General features: G+C 40.7%; 1 protein-coding gene across 5 annotated transcripts in view; it reads right to left on the bottom strand.

Annotated features, from left to right (window-relative positions):
- Positions 1-19,770, bottom strand: part of LOC143895838 (uncharacterized) — a 128,313-nt gene that overhangs the window by 9,299 nt on the left and 99,244 nt on the right. The gene's annotated exons all lie outside the window — the stretch shown is intronic.

The following is a 19,770-nucleotide window of genomic DNA, read 5'->3' as shown; positions in this document are numbered from 1 at the left end:
ATCACCCATCAGAAAATCATTTTACTTTGTCTGAGTGTGTATACGTAATACATACAAAGCACTCCATCTAGATAAGTATTTTAAGTAACTTTGCTATTCTAAATAATAGGAAAAATTGGAACTACGAGGTTTTATGGTTTCGAGGGATACGTAATATACTGGCTTTTGTTGTGCGCGCAGGGAGTCGTGAAAGAGATTTTAAAAGAGCAACTCCGATTTTTTTAAATAAAAACATCTGATTTTTCTTACGCACGTATGATTCCCCTCTAATCGTTCTGCAAATAAAACTATTGAGATAAGTTTATCGAAAAATCATTAATTTACGAAATATTTTATATTATACTAGATATTAAGTTTAATTATTTAGTTCGGTTATTATGGCAAAATGTCACTTTATCGCGGAGCCTGATATCCAATTTCTATTAATAAAATCGATATAACATAAATACAGTAATGTGCAACGATCGATGCGTCATTAATAGAACTATTATTTTATGAGAGAAATAAGACTTTTATTTCGCTACTTTTACGCAATGGACGCGCAAATAAGTCATTACCGAGAGATCGTGAAATGACAAAAATTGCGCAAGAGGAATTCGCGATTGTTGGCGGGAAGAAATTTACCCGGTAGAACTCCCATTTACCTACGTAACACGGCTTTTGTCGTATTTGTACCGCGATTTTCCATTGAGAGCTAGCGACTCTACATGGGAACACCAGGAACTTGCGCGCGAAAGCTTTTACGGAGAGATGCAACTGTCGCGGGGAAGGGAGGGGGCCGAGATAAAGGGAGAGAGGAGGAGAAAGATGAGTGTGTATAATAGTCTCTCCTTTCTCTATCCTACGTGATACGTATATATGTACATAATCCACGCGGTATAAACCGTGGTTTATGCTGCATCTCGAGTGCATCGTTATCAGCTCCGCCTCCACGATAATTTAATTGTTCGGCGGTGCTTGCAGAGCGACGTCGTTTTCGCCAAGTTTGACTTATTGCTTGTCCCGTATGCCTCTGCTCTTTCCGCATTAGACGCATAAATTATTATCGCCCATTCGAGCAGAGTTCAAACGCTTGCGCAACCTTAGCGATACCGTGTGTAATCGAATGACTTTGTCACACAGCTGCGCGCTACGTATACGCATAAATTTGTTTTATCGATTATTAATGCGTTGTCTCGTTGTTTATTTCCGACAGCAATAATTGCATTTATATAATTATATATAATTATGCATCTATTATTTATTTATAATACGAGTAACAATTTAAATAATTATGGGTTTGGTTTCTCGATCTCCTTTTGCCGTTAGTGCGGAGAAACGCCAACACATTACATAGATATAGGTACATAAGTTTATTTCGAGGCTTTTAGCTTTGACAGGAACAAAATCAATTTTTCTCGCGTTTCCGAACGTGGCTTCCATGGCCACTGACTCTATATAATCCGATAAATTTTCCGCATCGAGTGAAAATCCGCGCGCCGTAAGAAAGACACACTCTTTCGGTAATTGTGCAACGCGCCAAGCGGAGCGTGATTTACCTCGTATACACGCCCGGGGCGATTTTATATGGCGGCGGCTAACGGAAGATAATTTATTGGCGTTGCAATATCTATCGGGCCGAAGTTCGGAAACGACTTTATTTATATACGTGACATAATGTTCTATTTGGCTTTGGAGCCACTGTGTGTTGCTCGGGTTATACTTTCATCTTTTAGCTCTCTCTCTCTCTCTGTGTATTCGTCCATATTCACCCAACCCCACGGCCCGCTCCCGTCTCTCCCCTACGCCCTTCTTCCCACCCTCGTCCGAGAGAGTTCTTCCAATAGTATAGTTTCCCTTCTGCTATAACCTTTCTACCGGTCGGCTTCTGTCGTCTCTCTCCCTCCCTCCCTCTCACTCTTTCTCTCTTGCTCTCTCGTTTTCTCGCTCGCTCGCGCCATCCTCCCTTTCGTTCTCTTCCCCTCAACCCCTTTCTCACTCTCCCCATCTTTGTCTCATTTTGCCCTTCTCTAACCATTTCTCCTCAACCCCCGCATACCCTCCTCCACCCCATTCTACCACGCGCCTCATTCCGTCGTCCCCGCTTATTCGCTCGCTGTGCTTCTCCCCGACGTGTGTTTCTCGTCTCTTCCCCCCCGCCTCCTCCTCCCCCTCGGCGCGCGACCGGCGCTAGCGATGGGCCCGATCCAATTCCCGAGCTGTAATTTTCAATCGATTCACAAGCGGCTCTCGTCGTCGAAAGCCATCGACGGACATTAGAATAATCGCTGTCCGATCTAACAATTGAATCACACTTGCATCATGTTTCGTTACTTCACGTTAATTCCTTGCGCGACGTTGCGCCCAACAAAGCTGCAAAGCATAATTTTCACTTGAGAAATATAGATGCCTTAAAAATTCTTTTTCTACTAAATTTGCGTACTCGATTCTAACTCGTGGTCATAAATAACTCTAGCAAAATATTTCTGTAGAATCTATTTCTCTTTTGTGAAAAACCCCCCCCTACAACTAAAAATATAAAAAAAATAATATAAAAAATAAAAATATATAATATATAATATAAATATACTATATTATATAATATTATATCAGATTATATTATATTATATTATATTATATTATATTATATTATACATTATAATACATATTTATTTTATATATATGCAAATATAAAATATGATGTATAAAATTGACTGACATGCTGATATATTTCCTTTATATTTTTCATATATTTTTTTTTACATTTTAAACATATCGAATTTAATTACGAGACTGCCTTAAAAATATTTCAGCGTATCCAGGTTGATCACGTACATTTACGTCGTCATTCGAATATCCTGCAAACGTTCCGTAAAGTAGTTAAAGTAGTAATTTTACAATCGTTTAAACACACGAATCCATAATTTCAAGATTACTTAACGAGGCACAATGTATCTTGCTGAATAAATTGCAGTAGGTAGGCTTTATTCTACGAGGCAATTCCGAATGCAGGAGGTTAATTCTACGGAAGAGAAGGTCGCGACCTCGGAGGCCGTGATTAACCTTCCGTATCGAGATGCCTCGACGAAAAAAGGTTCGGTACCGTTTGAATGACGCTTGATCCCATCGCTGCGTCCGCGCGTGCCAATCGTCCTGTCTCTCTTTCTCTATTTATCCATCTATTTCTCTATCCATCTATTTCTCTCTCCCGTCCGAGCATATACAACGATGCTGAAAATAAACCTTGCACGCGAAAAACTATTGAACATGGAATATAGAGCGGAATACGTCGCGACTTGACATGAACTAAACCTTCATGAAAAGATTGTTAGGATTCGTTATCGTTATTTATTCAAAACCCTTTATTCTTCCGACTTAAATTGTCTAAAAATTTTGTTACACATTTGTGAGCTCTCGAAATTTTATAAAAGTGACGCGAACATTTTCTTTTATTCCCTTCTATCACGTTTCCCTCGCTCTGAAATAATTTTTCGTCGAAGGGAAAATTTTGCGCTTTGAAAAGAAGTTCATTGTTCTCTCTCCAATTGACTCAAAGGCAAATTTTTCTCGATTTTTAGTGGATTTTATTATGGGCGATTTCCCAGGAGTGACCGGAGTGTCGAGAAATTCCGAATTTTACGAGACGGTTACTTATTCGACTTGCCGAGCACGATTCTGCTGATCGATTGTTTTTATTGGCGCTCGCGGCGCCCGGCGTGGCGACCGTGAGTTTTCGCCACAAGCACGGTGTAATTCAATTTTGAAGTTCGCAAAGTTCGCGGATTTAACGGAAAATAGCATTGTCAACGGCAAAACGACGTATGCGAGACAAATGTATCGGTTTGAAGTTACGCCGCGACAAGTTGGAAGTTATCATATGAAACTTTCTCGCGAAACATCCTGTATAAAAAAAAGAAGGGAATTTCAATAAATGTTCTCATAGAAGGACGATTCTTTCATAAAAACCTCTTGTGGCTCCTCTCGCTGTTGGGGAGTTAACGCGGCTACGGTAATGAATTTCGATGAAACGCGAGACCGTGCCGGGGGGGGGGAGGGAGGAGGTTTCGCATTTTCGGCCGCACGTATATCCCTCTGACTTCCGCGTTTCGCACGCGAGAGACGGGAGAGAGGCGCGCGTGTAAACGCGTGTAGCATCGTCACGATTGTTCTGACGCGGTTTGCAGCCGTGCCGGCCGAATGCGACGACCGACGCGACGGGATGCGCCGTGCGCCGGCTGCAGTTCAACCCTGCGGCGATGCACACGCACACACGGATACGCCGCGACATCGAGTCGATGCGCCGCGCCGCGTGTCGAATCCGAGTGATAATGTATTCCGACGTTGCTACGGCGATTCCTATGCGTCCTAAACACCCCGATAACCTGTCAATTTGCAAGCTTTTAACATGTAACATACGCAAAAATCAAACTTCTTTCTTTGCTGTATCATATAAAGAGAAACCGCGGATGGCAAATAGAAAAAAATAACTTTAAACATAATTATTAAAATGCCAGAAGAAAATTGACAATTAATTGTGGTATTTCATGTATTTTTTTTTAATCTTCTGTTGTTCAAATTTGGCTGAAGTTAAATAAGCATACGAGATTATGCGATAAGATTATAAAAATATGCAATCGAACGATTAACGAATATATAAAAGACGCAACAATGAGTTTCCTATACAAATACTAATTACGTCATTACGTCATTTATACTAATACTGACGATAGATATCACCAATACTGAGCGGTAGATGAGATATCACAAACGGCAATATTTCGTATCGCTATAGACGCAGTAAAGAGTGGGGGACGAAGTCTCTCTCTCGGAGGGCTTAGGCCAAGGCTTGGGTGGGGCTAATTATCAATATGAGAAGAGCGGATGGGACGAGTAGAGGGATGCAAACTGCATCGTTAGGCTTTCAAAAGGAGCTAGAAAACCGTGGTAAGAGAGACCGGGAGATTTATTTAGAAAATTGAAGAAGATATACGCGCGCGCGTTACACAAGCAATTACAAGACTTACGATCGATATATATGGAAATTGACAAAGGAATGTTATTTTATTATATTACTATATTTTGCTACATTTATTAACGATCTCAGTAGGAGTATTATTTAATACAGCTTTTCACGTAATTTCATAAATTGAGCGTTCTTCCTCCTTAATAACATACAACAATAAAAATTTCTTTCTTGAAAACCTAGTTTATAAATCCTTTATCGCAACCTTCCAGTTTATAAGTGACCTTTCGCATTATACGCAGCTGCTGGATATAATTTTACAAACGTATGTTATATCAAGTATAAATAAAAGGTGAAGCATGTCCACCATATTATTAGCATAGCCGCGAAAGTTTCTATCTGCATATAATATCATCTCGCACCCAGCGCTTCTTTATCTCGCGCCTCTCACCGAACTTCTTAAATGGGCTTTTGTAACTTAAATGAAAATAGATTCCAAGAGAGAAAACGCGTTTCGAGGTGAAAGGGAGAAAGAGATGGGCGTTATTACACTGAGAAAATTTTAGTTTAAATTTCAACGTGATGATAAAAAATGTTTTCGTATATATATATGCAGCGCGGCTGTATAACTTTTATCGCTTCCGAGTTATCTAAAGCCATATAGTCATGTAAAAACGGCAAGGCATAATTACAAAATAATAACCATCGATTAAAATTCACGTCAACCGCTTGACCGCGCCGATAATGAATACATACTCACAAAGCGTTATTGATTAGATAACGTCTTTGTTCTTTTTGCAGTTCGAATTACGCCCCGACGTCTGTTATAAATCGCATAAAATTCACCGTACAAATGACTAATTGTAAAATAACGGAAAAAGACAAAAAAAAAAGAATCAGATAAAGAATCAGAGTCCAGGATAAATCCGCGATACTGCAGTTGACATATTCGCCGAGCGTACATAACACATTCATCGCAGAACAGGAATATGTAGCGTCTCGACGCAGTGGTGGTCAATTATTTCTTCATAGAAACGCTACGCATTGTAGAAAATAAAAAATTATTATGTAAAAAAAACCGAGAATGAAATTTTGAGGTAAAATGCGAGAACATTCATATTAGATGAACCTCATATCACGTGTCAGGGAAATAAACGCGATTCAATAAACGCAATGTATATTGATTGAATCGCATTTAAAACTAGATTGGCGAAACCGGAGAATTATGAACAGTACAAATAATGGAATTTCTAAAAAATTTTACAATTTTTACTATTGTATTCTGAATTTTGATAGGTTAGAATCATTACGTCGAATGAAATGGAAACAAGGGACAAATAACGTGCACCGGCGCAGTGTATTTTTCGACAATATGCGCGAATACAAATGTTGAAAGTTTGCATATATTTATCTCCATCGCGCGTTTGTTCTTTTAAAAGCTAACAATACGAGGCAAAATGTAAACCGAACACATTTGCAATACGATCGCAACAATACCAGCGTGATTTCAATGCGCCGCCGCGCAGAGACGAGCAAATACAATTAGAGAGATAATAATAAACCGTTGTCGAGAGCGGAATGCGTTTGTCGCGAAATTGAAAAAATAAACGCGTTGACAGGATCGATAGAATTAATCAGAATCAACGCTGCAAGTAGTGTGAATCAGCGTTATTGAGAGCCGCTGGGAAGCATAAATCACTGTTAGATTAAACCCTGGAGCACGCAGTAGTAGATGGGCCAATGGTATGCTTTCAGGAAATATAGGGTGACCCAAAAGTTCCGATCCATACTTCATCGATCCACGAGATAGTCGTTTATTAACCGATACCAAGCCAAAGTGAACATCTATCAATTTATTAATAGAATATTGTCTCAAATAATAAAACAATATTAAATAATTTTACTTATTCCAAACCACAGAAATATATTTTGTAAGATATATTTATAAACGTCAATAATCATTAAGTAATTTTATGATTAGTCACATTAGACGCTTAATTACGAATTAAACGACTGATTATTTTATTACTAAGCTATATAGTGTCTATAATAGATAAAGATTTTAAAAAAGCATCTTTGTTTTTTTTAATCAATCGTTACATTTCTCTAGAATTCAGAAATCCGTAAGTGAATTTAAAGTCGGAAATTTTACTCGAGAAATTTAACTTAAAAACAATTAATAAAATAATAATAAAAAAATCATGGTTTAACGATCGACCGTACCTTAATACACATCGTTATCGTTTTGTAATTTTTCACGCGCGCGCGCGCGCGCGGAACATATTCCGGAAATTACAAAATTACTATTAAACGGGGAGCAATTAAAACCAAGCTAGCAATTAGAACGTGCGTAACGGAGACCTCTTGTCGTATAGCGAACGTCGAACCTTAATTCGAGAGCGATAAACGGGTTTTTGCGCACGATTCGACTATTCTGAATAAAAACAGAACTACCTTGGTATATCGTGCACGAGCTCGGGCTAAAAGGAATTTGATTATGCTCGATGGTTTACACACGGAGCTTCTGGATCGATGCAGCCTCGTGGCTCCCTCCTCTTTCTCCTCCTCCTCTCTCTCTCTCTCTCTCTCTCTCTCTCTCTCTCTCCCTCTCCCTCTCCCCTTACTCCCTCTCTCTCTCTCATCACCCTCTTCGTCACTCTTCCGTTCCTCTCCATCGCACCATTTGCCCTTTCGCCTTTTTCGTCCGTTGCATATTATATATAGCTCCAAGTATTGCCGTGTAGTATGCAAATATGCCGCACGGGCGTGCACACAAAAATATTTCTTATTTTAATTTAAATTTATATGATGCCGTTTTCCACGTGTAAGACAACGCTACGTCACTCCGGTTGGCGATCTGATAAACGTTAGACGACAAATACGGTTTGTCAACGATATGCGGTACGCCAAGAAGGTGACGTTAAGAGGAAAGCAGTTTCCTTTCCCGCGGCGTGACATGTGTTTCAACATGCAGCACATAATCCTCTCTATATTGCGTAATGCAGGGAATTAACGAAGTAACTGGGTATTTCATTAAACCAGTAGGAAACGCCGGACGATTAAACATAATTGATTGCAGTCCTTCGCCCATGCCCTTAAACCGAGCTTTATCGATTAATTTGTATACGTAACGTCGCGCCACAAAGGCCAGTTTGCGTAGCATGCCATCAAATTATTAAAATCACATAGATATTTGCTGATAAACTTTCGGAATGGCCGTCGTTTATGAAATTAATTAAATTAATATTTATTGGAATATTATGCAACACTGCAAATATGACACGATAGAGATATATGTAGCGCTCATAATAAAACATAAAAATGTCCGTTACTCGCGCCAAAATTTTTTCATCTTTTATACATCTCTGATTTATCGTATAGTCTATAATTAAACTTACGTAACATTTCATTAATTAACGATAAAATCGTACACGTCTGAAAATTTCGTTCGATCTCTCTACCCATAGATGGAGTATCCAGTGTGTGTTTCTTCCCGTATATAAGTCTTGCCGGGAACTGCAATAACAGAGGGGTCGGGCAGTTGCTTCTTTAATTCAATAACCTCGTGAAACTGATACGAAACGTCCACATTGGAAATTGCAGCAGCGGTCTCGGCGATCGATACTCGCGCGGCTTTAAGTTCATTCAACTAATTCAACAGCACATTTTTTCGAAAATTACTTGTGGAATTTATATCATATATGTGTTTGAAAGAGCGAGATAGAGAGAGGAAATATCTTGTGAAATATTTCCAGATATCGCTGTAATTTATTTTGTGAACTCCGACCTACAATGAATCGCGAAAGAAGTATATTACAAAAAGATTAATACGACGCAGATGTATCGAGATTTTATCATTTTGCGAACGTGAACACACACATGTACGTGTGTCTTTGAATATAAATTGTTATTGAGGATCCATATAGGGGAAGGGTGGGATTCGAGCAGCGGCGTCAGTTATTCAGGCGCAAATAAAAGACGATTTTGCGCGAGGATTCCGTTTGAAAATAAATTTAGTCGAATATCTTTGAATTTGCACTCCGGCGAAATGTCTGACTATATCAAATGCAAACGAGTATATTCAACTGCGCGCAGCGATTGTCGACTTGTCGTCCTTTCGTCCCCTTCTTCGCCGTGGATTGTCGTAACTGCGGGACTTCTGAGAGCGAGTGAATTATCGTATACTAACGCTTTAATTATCCACATCAAAGTATATTTTCGTGCTGATGAAATACGTTTACCTTAGCAAGTACACGGATTATAATTCTCACCGAATATAATTATCTAATTCAATTTCTAAGTGTGATATATACATTTTGGATAAATTATAGCTTAAATTTGTGAAGTTGCGAAAAGAATACAATTCTTCCTCGGGAAGTAAATTAAAAATAAAATTGGATACGGAATAAAAGCGGCATGGGATATTTTTAAAAAGAATGTGCTTTATAGAGAAAAGTTCGTGCGGAAAATTGCTGTGCCACTGTTAAACGAGATTATTCGGCAGGAAAGATAAGGAAAATAAAACTGTATGACTTTACATACTTCCTATCTTTCGGTTACATTATGCTTTTGAAAGAGCGATAAATCCGTACGATCTCGAAATATGCATTACACGAGAGCATTATCGTCGTTATTGGCGCGACTTGAAACGATATATAAACGCGCGCGAAGGCCTTGCCCGCAAGCCAGGATGAGAAAGCGTGTTGCGGTCGATGCACGCGTGTTGGTGTTCACGCAAGGTCAAGATGATTCGTGCATCCGATTGATCATATTCTTTTACCGGCTCTTGTTATACCGTCGCATTGTGAAACGTCGTGCCAAGGACGGATCTATATGCGCGCAAAAAGCGCGCTGATTCGCGCGACGTCTTTAAAACGCGCCACTTTTTTCGGATTATTTGCTTAAAGCGCAGCGTTTTTCGAGACGTGTAACGACGACTTCATCGTGCAACGACGCTTCACGCGGGATTAATGTAAACCGGTATATACGTATACACGTCAAATCGGGTGTAGTTGTTTCGCTGATCGTGGAATCCATCTCGCTCGATAATCTCAACATTGTAAGGCCGCCCAGAACAAGTTTCGACGAGACGCGGCGTATTATGTTCTCCATTTTCTTTCCGCGATTTCGTGCCGAGAATATTTTAATAAACGATATTGCACGATGGGAGGAGATGTAATGCGAAAAGAATTGAACGCGCGCGCTAAGAATCAGCAGAGCAAACAGAACGGCCGAGAATAACGCGTCTCATCTTGAAAGCAGAACTTTCCGACTTATAAATATACGGCATAAAGATGTATTGTTACTTAGCGTTATTTTTTTTTTTTTTTTTTTAGTTGCGTGTTTGAATGCAGAAACTTATTACCGTTGATCGTTAGCGAGGAAATTTGAAAGTATAACGCGTCGTGCGAGATAAGAAATTTGAATTAAAAAATAGTAGTAATAAAATCCACCGCCATTTGATAATTATCGTTGTTAAATAAAGAATTATGTAAATTATGCAAGGATCTCGTAATACGCGGGAGATATTTTATCTACGACAGTCGAATTGTCTCAGCGACGAGCAATTTCATGAATATTTATGAAAGTGTATGAAAGCATTACGAGAATGTAGAATATCTCTTGTTCCAATCTTCGCATATAAGATTATTATTTGTTCGTACTAGAAATTACGATCGTAATAAAAGTTATGAAAAAAAAAACATGGCGTTATTACCACTTAATCCATGAAAAAAATCGAGAGATGCGAAACGCTCATTAATGCTTACAAGGCTTTCCGTTTCAGATGTGTAATAACACATTTACATCTCTTTAGTAGGATAAATTATTTAACAACCTCGCGTAAAGTACATTACGCCTATATATGGCTATTACGAGAGAAGGAATATGCCCCTTACGCGAAAAACCGATAAAAAAATTCCTTCGCGAGGATGCGCGCGATCGTGTTGCTCATTTAAATTAAAAATCTTATGTCCCCCGGTTGAAACAATGCCCGACGTGACGCCATTACCGCAACTCGCCCTTTTCACCCGTATATACGCGTGATAATCATCCTATTGTGAGCAATGCCGGAAACGGCGTAATGCCAGGATGTCTCGTCTCGATCTTCGAGGCAATTAAAAATGGTTCAGCGGCCACGATGTTGCACGCGGAAAAGCGCAACGGACCGCGTGAGAACCACTTTGTTTCCTGTTTTAGTCTCCACGAAAGGCGAATCGGCTCGATCACTAATTGCGCACGGAAGTTTCGCTAATGAACTAATGACAAGACTTTTACTCGCGCCCGCGATGTTATACGAGTATTACGAAGTTTCGAAATATACATTGTAAATTTACTTTTTGAAAAAAAAAATTAATTAAATGTCAATATAATGAAATTTATTACGTGCGTGTATATAAAGAGGTAATTGATAATAAAATTAATTCCAGCTGAAGAGAGACCCGGTGTATAAATAAACGCGTGCTGAAAATATTTTGAATGTATATAATCGCATCCTCATCCTACTGAAGCCTCGGTGATTGTACGACCGGAGTCGGACGCGTTTCGTCGGACGCCAATTAGAAGGTGGTTAATGAGCATGGAAATTAATGAGGCTAATGTTCAATCGGAATATCGGATCGGAGCCATAACGTGTTTCGAACGCGCGCAAGATGAGGGGAAGTTCTTTAGCGTAGCGGCGGTAGCGACCGGACCTTTACGTTCGCCATCGAGCTGAAAGCTATTCTATAAGTCTCAAACATAATAGACTACACGCATAACGCAGTCATGCAACATCGGCGCGGTGCTATTCCCGCGCCATGACTCGTTCTCCAGCGGTTCTCCATCGGCCTCGAAACAAATTCAATTAATTCGACTAGCTTACATATTTATATGCAATTAAACAAAAAAAAGAAAAAAAATATATAGAATTCTTTAACACTTCCGTGTTATTCACTACCGATTTCAGATACGTTAGTTATCCTCTATCATTTTATGTATGTTTCTATAAAAATTTAAATTATATATATACATTATGAGAAATTTTTGTCGCTAATAACGTCGTCAACCGCAGAACGAAGGAGAAAATATTTTATCTAAATAAGGCGGAAGATCGCGCGCGTCAGTCCTTTGTAGCGACGTAAAAGTAATAAGCAAATTCTGGTTTGGGGCTCGCCTCCCCTTTATCCTCGGTTACTTCATCCACCCTTTGAGCACACTTCCTACGCCGGACAATTCTTACGCCGCCACAGTCCCCTTATGCCGTGTACAAAGCGCCGGCAAAAAGGGTCGCAAATTCGCATTAAAGTCGCTGTCGCGACTCTCCTTCCCTACATTTTCGAAGTACTCTCGTCGAGCCAAGAATATACATAAAGAAACAGAACGTAAAATGTGCGCGTTCGTAATATAAATATTTATGTAAGCTGTTACACACATAAATCTATTTTCGAATTATATAAATGTATTTTTCAGTACGTAATTTCAGGAAACCCGCGAGTTTAAGTTTAATTGCTCGGAGAGTTCAACGTTTTTTTTTTTTATCAACGATTATATTATTGAAATTAACGTCAGTTTTTCGAGACACCTCGTGTATTGCCGTAATCATACAAATGTACGCTCATTATATGTAAACGCTCTGTCGAGGAGTTATTGCGTTAATCGCAGATAGCTTTTTCTGCAGGCGCAATCAGAAATCGCAGAATCACGGTTTGAAATTACGTTGGCTGATGGTGAAAGATAACGAGCAGGCACGCATCCTCTCGTCAGTTCTCGCGATAACGAGAGAAGCTTAAGAAAATACGTATCGACGTATCGCATCGTGTGTATATGCATCACCTTATGTGTATGCATCATCATCACGTTATTTCGGTAAATGCGGGCCGGCCGGCCGGCCGGCCGGCGCGCGGCGGAGAGAAATATTTCGGATGTGATTTCATGCAGATTTCCTCGTAGCAATGGAAATCCACGAATAATGTACGGAAATCATCTTTACGTGTATGCAAATGCTACAAATTTTCTTAAAATACTACCCGTGCGTTATTGAAGCACGGAAAGTATCTCGTATATACGGAATATTCAGGGAACATTTCAACGCGACACGCGTGGAAATTACGGTACGAAAAAAAATCCACGCGACATCCTGAGAATACCTAATATCGGAGATAAAAACACACATCGCGACGGATACGACCGCGACGGGGTGGTTACACGATGTAAAAATTATTCCCGAGATATCTCGCGCGTCGCGATGTGACGGGCTATCGCGGGGACTACGATTTCCCGGCGAGAGACACCACGTCCCGACACACGCGCGAACAACGGCCCGCAGATTTCCCTTCGCCGCGTGGGCGACACGCGTCGTAAATTTGCCAAATTATCCCGCCGCGCCACGTTAAACAGCACGACGTTACCGCGATCGTCCGCTGCACGGGCACTTTGCGTAAAGCGCGCGCGCGCTCGATTGTTAGTTCTATCCCATTATCAGTCAACGGACTGCCATTATTGCCGCATTTGCCGCCGCCGCCGCGGTCGGAAAAGGAGCATCGAAGCAGTCACCTATCGGCCTCGCGCCCGCTATCATTTTTCAAACGCTCCCGGAGTTATTCTTTCGCGACGTTGATTGATGACGGAGACGTGTTCGCATAAAAGATTCCACCGGGCCGCGCCGTAGCGATGAAAGGGAAGATCTGAAGGATCTTTACCCGGCTATAAATTGCTAATGTTTTATTGCCGTAATATCGCGCGATGACGCGGGGGTGGGGGAAGAGAGGGAGGAGGGAAAGGTGAAGGAAGGCGCTAAAGGCACTTTACACTGTTTCGATCCGATTATTCTGGCCAGTTAATACCGCAGCACCAGTTACGTCGACCGATGTACAAAGCGTACCATATTAAATACATATATATTTATCTCTTATATTATATAAATATCACTTCTACAAATAATCAACGCAACCCAAAGGCAACGAAAAGCCAAAGCACGTTGCAAACGAATTAATACGCAATCTTACGTTTCGTATTAACTTTACGTTGAGTTGGGCGGCACAAGATTTGTAACTGCGTTACGTGACCGAACGTAATTTAAAATCAATACTAAAAACCAGCGCTTTTTAACTTCACATTTCCTTTTGGAAAAAAATCATTAATAACGAATAAAACAGTAATGAATAATTTAATAAGTTATTATATAAATGCATTATTATATTATATCGAAATAATTGAAATAGCACAGACTGAAATAGCGTCTATTTTACAGAGTAATACGCGAATATCAGCTAATATTTTATTGACCGTATAATTAATACTACACTGATTAATAATTCGTTAATGCTATAGCTATTATATTAATATTGTTGCCCCGAATGACCGAATCCGAATAATCTACAAATCGATATTTTTAAAAAGGGGGAAAAAATACTATACAGCTGTCAGAAATATATAAATTGACGCACCATTTAATCTGGTAATTAATTCTCCACAACGGGAGAATTAATTCAAAAATATTGATATCATATTACTTCATTAAATATGCGTTTATAATTACTATACGACGAAATATTTACCTATGTATAATAAATATTCGCTCATGTATACCGGTCTAGTAAACAAATCCTTGCAACATACGTAATTAAGCCAGATACGATAATTAATGTGAATTCGTTGAAAATATACATCATTTACACGCTATTATATATTTTTTATGTAATATTATATTTTTGCAATAAAAGAGAAATAAATATTTTAATATTTCCATGCGAGTATACATAATTCGCGCGATCGGGTATCAATTAAATAGTTATATTATTAAATAATTGACCTCGCGTCTGTATATAAACGCGATACAGTCAAATAATCTACTCATGGATGTCAACATCGTTAATTACGTTACGACGTTGTTTGCGTTACAATGTTCCCTCGCAAGCGAGTACGGTGAACAGTTTTTTCTCGCTCAAGTTGTGACTCGACGAATATTAAGGACATTAACTGTCTCGTGCCGCTCATAAATTGCGAGATACCCAATATCCTTTCGATCTTTGCTCCGAGCTAATATCCGGAGCAAATTCTGATTTAAGCCCATTACTTAAAAACGTTCGCACATTTAACTTAAAAAAAAAAAAAAAAAAGTGGAAAGAGAGATCTATTGGTGACTTTCAAAAGAAAAATCTCCTAGTTTCTGAATTATATCTATACGGTAAAATCTACATCGCCGACGTTCGATAGCCCAGGAATGACTAGTGAATCAAACTACCCCTCTGATACAGCAGGCGAGCAAATCTCGCAAAGAAGAGCGCGGAGCAATCTCAAAAGATGAATAAAGCTGGCAGACAAATGGCTGTCAGCGTCGCGCAGCTAAAATCTCGTGGATATAAGGCAAGGGAGAGAAATTTATTTGGTTATTGAATATGATACGTGGAAGAGAGAAGGGAGATAGTTAGGGAATTACCTCGGAGTGGCGAGACACGTCCATCCGCGACGTCGAGTGTAGAAATTTGTTTACGAGGCACCAAAGTAACGTAAGTACACGCGTTACGAGACGCGGGGCGCCAACGTTGTGAGAAACTTCTGGACGAGCGATTTTCCATCGCGCGGCGAATTCGTTCTCTTCTTCTTGTCGGCAGCGAATTTCGGAGCCGAAGACCTCCCCGAGATTATTCCGGTCATATTAAATTCTTCAGCGGAGATAGAGGATTCTCGCGCGGCGTGGCGCCGTGCCGCGAAAGATATTGTTGAAATCCCCGCATATTCGGTACTTTATATGTGGCGTGCGTTCCTGATACGGAGCTATTAAAATGGAAATTTAAAGGACGAGCGCACGTGAGACCGTGAAAAATATATCTTAATCGGCACCGATATATAGTTTTAAGAAGACTCGAACCCCGATAATCGCAATAAGTCGGAAAAGAAGCGAACCGCGACATTTATATGTTTAATTAAACATAAAACGTATATTTACATTTTCAATTAAACATGTCGGCGAAACTAGGTTATCCTAGTTGATGTCGTTATTTACCATTGCGTGCGCTAAGGAGGAAATTGCAAATTAATAAGCGAATCAATCAAGTTACTTGATGCCGTCACATTACGGAATTTCACGAAATATCGCACGACGTGTACCGCGTCACTTGTATATCTCCGCGCGGCTATAATTATGCTCGACATATAATTTTCCTTGGTATAAGAATAAATAAGGGGCGAAGTTAGCGCGCGGCCACGTCAGGCAGCCGCATTTACATCTTTATACGCTGACGGGCATTAAAATTTGCGCATGTATGCCGGGTGATTTTAGTAGACCCGGCCCGTGTATGTACACATTTCCGCTGCACAAAATTCGTCGGTTTCGTTCGCGTAACCGCGTGGGCGTTTTAACATTTAACACGTTCTTCATTCAATTATACCACTTGAATCCGACAATTTTCCACGGCGCTCGACACGCGGATATTTAATGGAGGAGCGGCAACTTGACCTGGCGCATTGCCATAATAAAGCTTGTTCAATAAGGGAATCTGTCGAATTAGGACTACAACTTTCTTCCTTCACGTGGAAAAAATTCTTTCTCGCGCGGATCGATCGTTGTGGAAGTGTTTCTTTCGGAGCGTCCGCGATGGGGCAAGTAAACGTGTCCATTTAGGTCATTGATTAACCGAGAGGGCTGGCGCCGCGCGACAGCTAGCTTGACATCTGTTGCTGTCAAAACACACAACGCGGCGGGCGCTAACTTACTCCGCGCCTTTGTGAGAACGCTAATCTATGAAATCGCCTTGATGTAGCTCGCCCCGCTGCTGGGTCGATAACATGCGAGAGAGAGAGAGAGAGAGAGAGAAAGAGACGTTTCAACACCGGTTACACCAATCCCGGTTAAAGCTAACCGTGAGTAACGCGAGTCGTCCGTTTCCTAATTTATTTTAGCCGGAGCTATATTCCCGGAGAGAAACGGCGAATCGCTAACCGGGATTGGCTCATCCTATCGCGGACAAATTTGCCGAAATAAGATTCGGTCAGATAGATATTTAGTTGGATATAGAGGTAAAATAATTAACGTCAGCGTGCGATAATCGGAATGAATTTCTATCAAACACCGACGCTCGCGAATCTCCCTCAATAAGCTCGTTCAAAGGCACTGGAATGACGGGCGATCGATTTTCAATGGAAATTCGAGAATTTTTTTGTCGCGACAGCGGCAAACGTTGCTTTTGAGAGCAACTCTGCCCCGCGACCGCGTGTGAGGCGAGATGAAAAAAGAATCGGCGGACACGCCGCGCCGGACGCGTTTACCAGTCCTTCAAAATGGTACAACAAAATTGGAAAATTGTATTGTATTTCAGAGAGAGAGAGAGAGAGAGAGAGAGAGAGAGAGAGAGAGAGAGAGAGAGAGAGAGAGAGAGAGAGAGAGAGAGCGCGGGGCGGGCATGCGTCGAGCACGTTTACGTGGACAAATATTTATATCGCGTTGACGGTTTTGTTTATAAATGGCAGCTTTTCCGTATCCGCTATTCCGTATCCACGTACACCCGAAGCCGAAGTGGGAAAAGGTAGGGGAATTGAGGTTTTTACATAAAAAAATTTTTTTCTCGTACATTCTATATTTCACTCGCCGTAACAAAACGTAAATAAATCAAACGACGCGTGCACACGCGAAAGACTTTTATTATGCTATAAATTGATTATAATGTGTGCCTTGCATGGTGAATAATGGATTTTTCATTTCGCGAACGAATCATATTGTGAAACGTTGCCGTATCGACTATTCGTGTCCAATTAAGAGTCCGATAAAACGAGCCAATTTCTTTCCTTTCCTCAATAACGGTTTATTTCAAAATAGCTCAAGTTCCCGGGCGCGCACGGGACCGCCTCACGTATGCGCTGCACGTTATTATACGAAATATTTTGTGATTTCGCCGGTTAGTTTGTAAAGTCAGAGCGGACTCACGCGATTTCAAAGCAATACCCGGTTCCAGAACCCGCGAGAGCTTGACGCCTTTTGAGCAGACCCTTATTACAAATTACAGAGATTATCCGTTCAGATAAGTAGACGGGAACAAAGTCGGAGGTAATTCTGATATCGCGATGCGAGGCGCAGATTAATCATAAGGGACTTTGCCCTTCGTCGTGTCTGACGAGCCGGTGCAGAGGCAAATAAGCCTTATATACCTTCCACCCCGAGAGAGCTCACGCGTGCGCACTTGTGTGGTTGATGCCCTTTCAATACCGACCGCAATAAAAGCGATATAATTGGACAGCGTTATACGGTGGAAATGAATTAATGCGCAGAATTGAAAAAAAGGGGAAAAAATTGGTTATAGCTATACGCGTAAGTAAATTTTTACACTTTTGGTTTAATTGATCTAAAACTGCCATTTGATAAGTAGCAATTTGGTAAATAGCCATCTGGTAAATAGTATAATCTCTTATACTGATTAAATAACTAACCAATTACAGCTTGGTCGTTCCCAATGGAGCGACTAAACAATAGCGCTTCTCGAAGCGAACAAGACCGGAATCTGATGCAACGTGCGATCAAGCGAAATACGAAACGACGTTTTACGAGTATCTTGACAGTATTAAGACTGTGATTGAAGAAAGTGATTCGGACTGTACTACGCGGTGCTCGACGGCACGATATATTTTTCTTTGTAAAGAAAAATTCTCATTTCCACCGGAATATTTAATTTTCGTTGCATTGCAAAACGTAATTGGAACGTTAATTCTAGAAATTTTAATTGTAAAATGTAATTTTACGTCGTACAACGACGCACGTTTTGTCACACAATAATGCTGACTCATTACTCGATGAGAAAGGCTATATATATATTTTGTCGCGGGAATAAAATTAATCTTAAAGATGATAACTCCCAGCATTTATATAAGGAATTAATGCGAATTAATATGCGAAACGCGTCAGACGTATGATTTATCATGAAACGCACGATCGAATTCGGCGGAATCCATTCGTAGATAATTGATGAGGCATAATCATATTCATTCATTCGATTCGAAGTATCCTCGATGACCGAAATATAATTTTAACATCGTTTCGCGACGCCCAGCCTCGCTCAGTCTGTCACAATGGACTGTTAACGAGTGTCGTTCCCTATTGCGAACGACATATGCTGACAAGTGGGATAGACTCGCGATGGGAGACGTTAATATTGGCAGACGCGGAATTGGCGTTGTCCGATTTCACGAAGCAATCAAGGCCGAGTGGTCACTGAAAGAAAAAATCGTCATCGATCGAATTCGTCCGCGATCACCGTCATCGCGTCAGTGTAGCATCATCACATATGCATGGTTATATAAGAACTCTTGATCCAGCGAAACTCATCGCGCTTATTGAACTCACGAGTCTTCCGCTATTCGGTCCAGCGGAACTAGTCATCGACGACATCGTTAGATAATGAAGAGCTCGAATAAAACTATCACGAGCGACCGCATTCCCCGAACGCCGCGAAGTCCGTCGGTCGATCCGAGATTAATTAATTAAGCATTGCTAAATTCATGGTGATTGAACGTTATCGAAGAGAACGGGGGGGGGGGGGATCATCGATAAAACGTCGAACCCGCTATAATCACGCTGGCGGTCGCGTGCCTCTCGACGATAAATACGAGAAAGAGTTCAGCGCGCGAGTGCGAGAAGAGGATACAAGAGTATAGAGCATTCTTAACGAGTTTATTCGCGAAAAAGTAGCCGGATGGCTTAATTAAAGTCGCGGTGACTGCACCGGGGAGATTGCGGCAGTCGCGGACTCGCGAATTTTCCGGGGGGTTTGTCCGTGTACCTCGCGACGCTAATTAGTAATTACGTATAACGCGCGGGCGCGCGCGGTTACTCGAATACAGGAGGAAGGACTACTTAATGC

The sequence above is a fragment of the Temnothorax americanus genome, unplaced genomic scaffold, assembly GCF_048541705.1.
Source record: "Temnothorax americanus isolate GAGA-0224 unplaced genomic scaffold, ASM4854170v1 Scaffold17, whole genome shotgun sequence".
In the NCBI taxonomy this organism is placed as follows: Eukaryota; Metazoa; Arthropoda; class Insecta; order Hymenoptera; family Formicidae; genus Temnothorax; species Temnothorax americanus.
The sequence above is the reverse complement of the archived record's forward strand: the minus strand, read 5'-3'. Positions and strand labels throughout refer to the sequence as shown.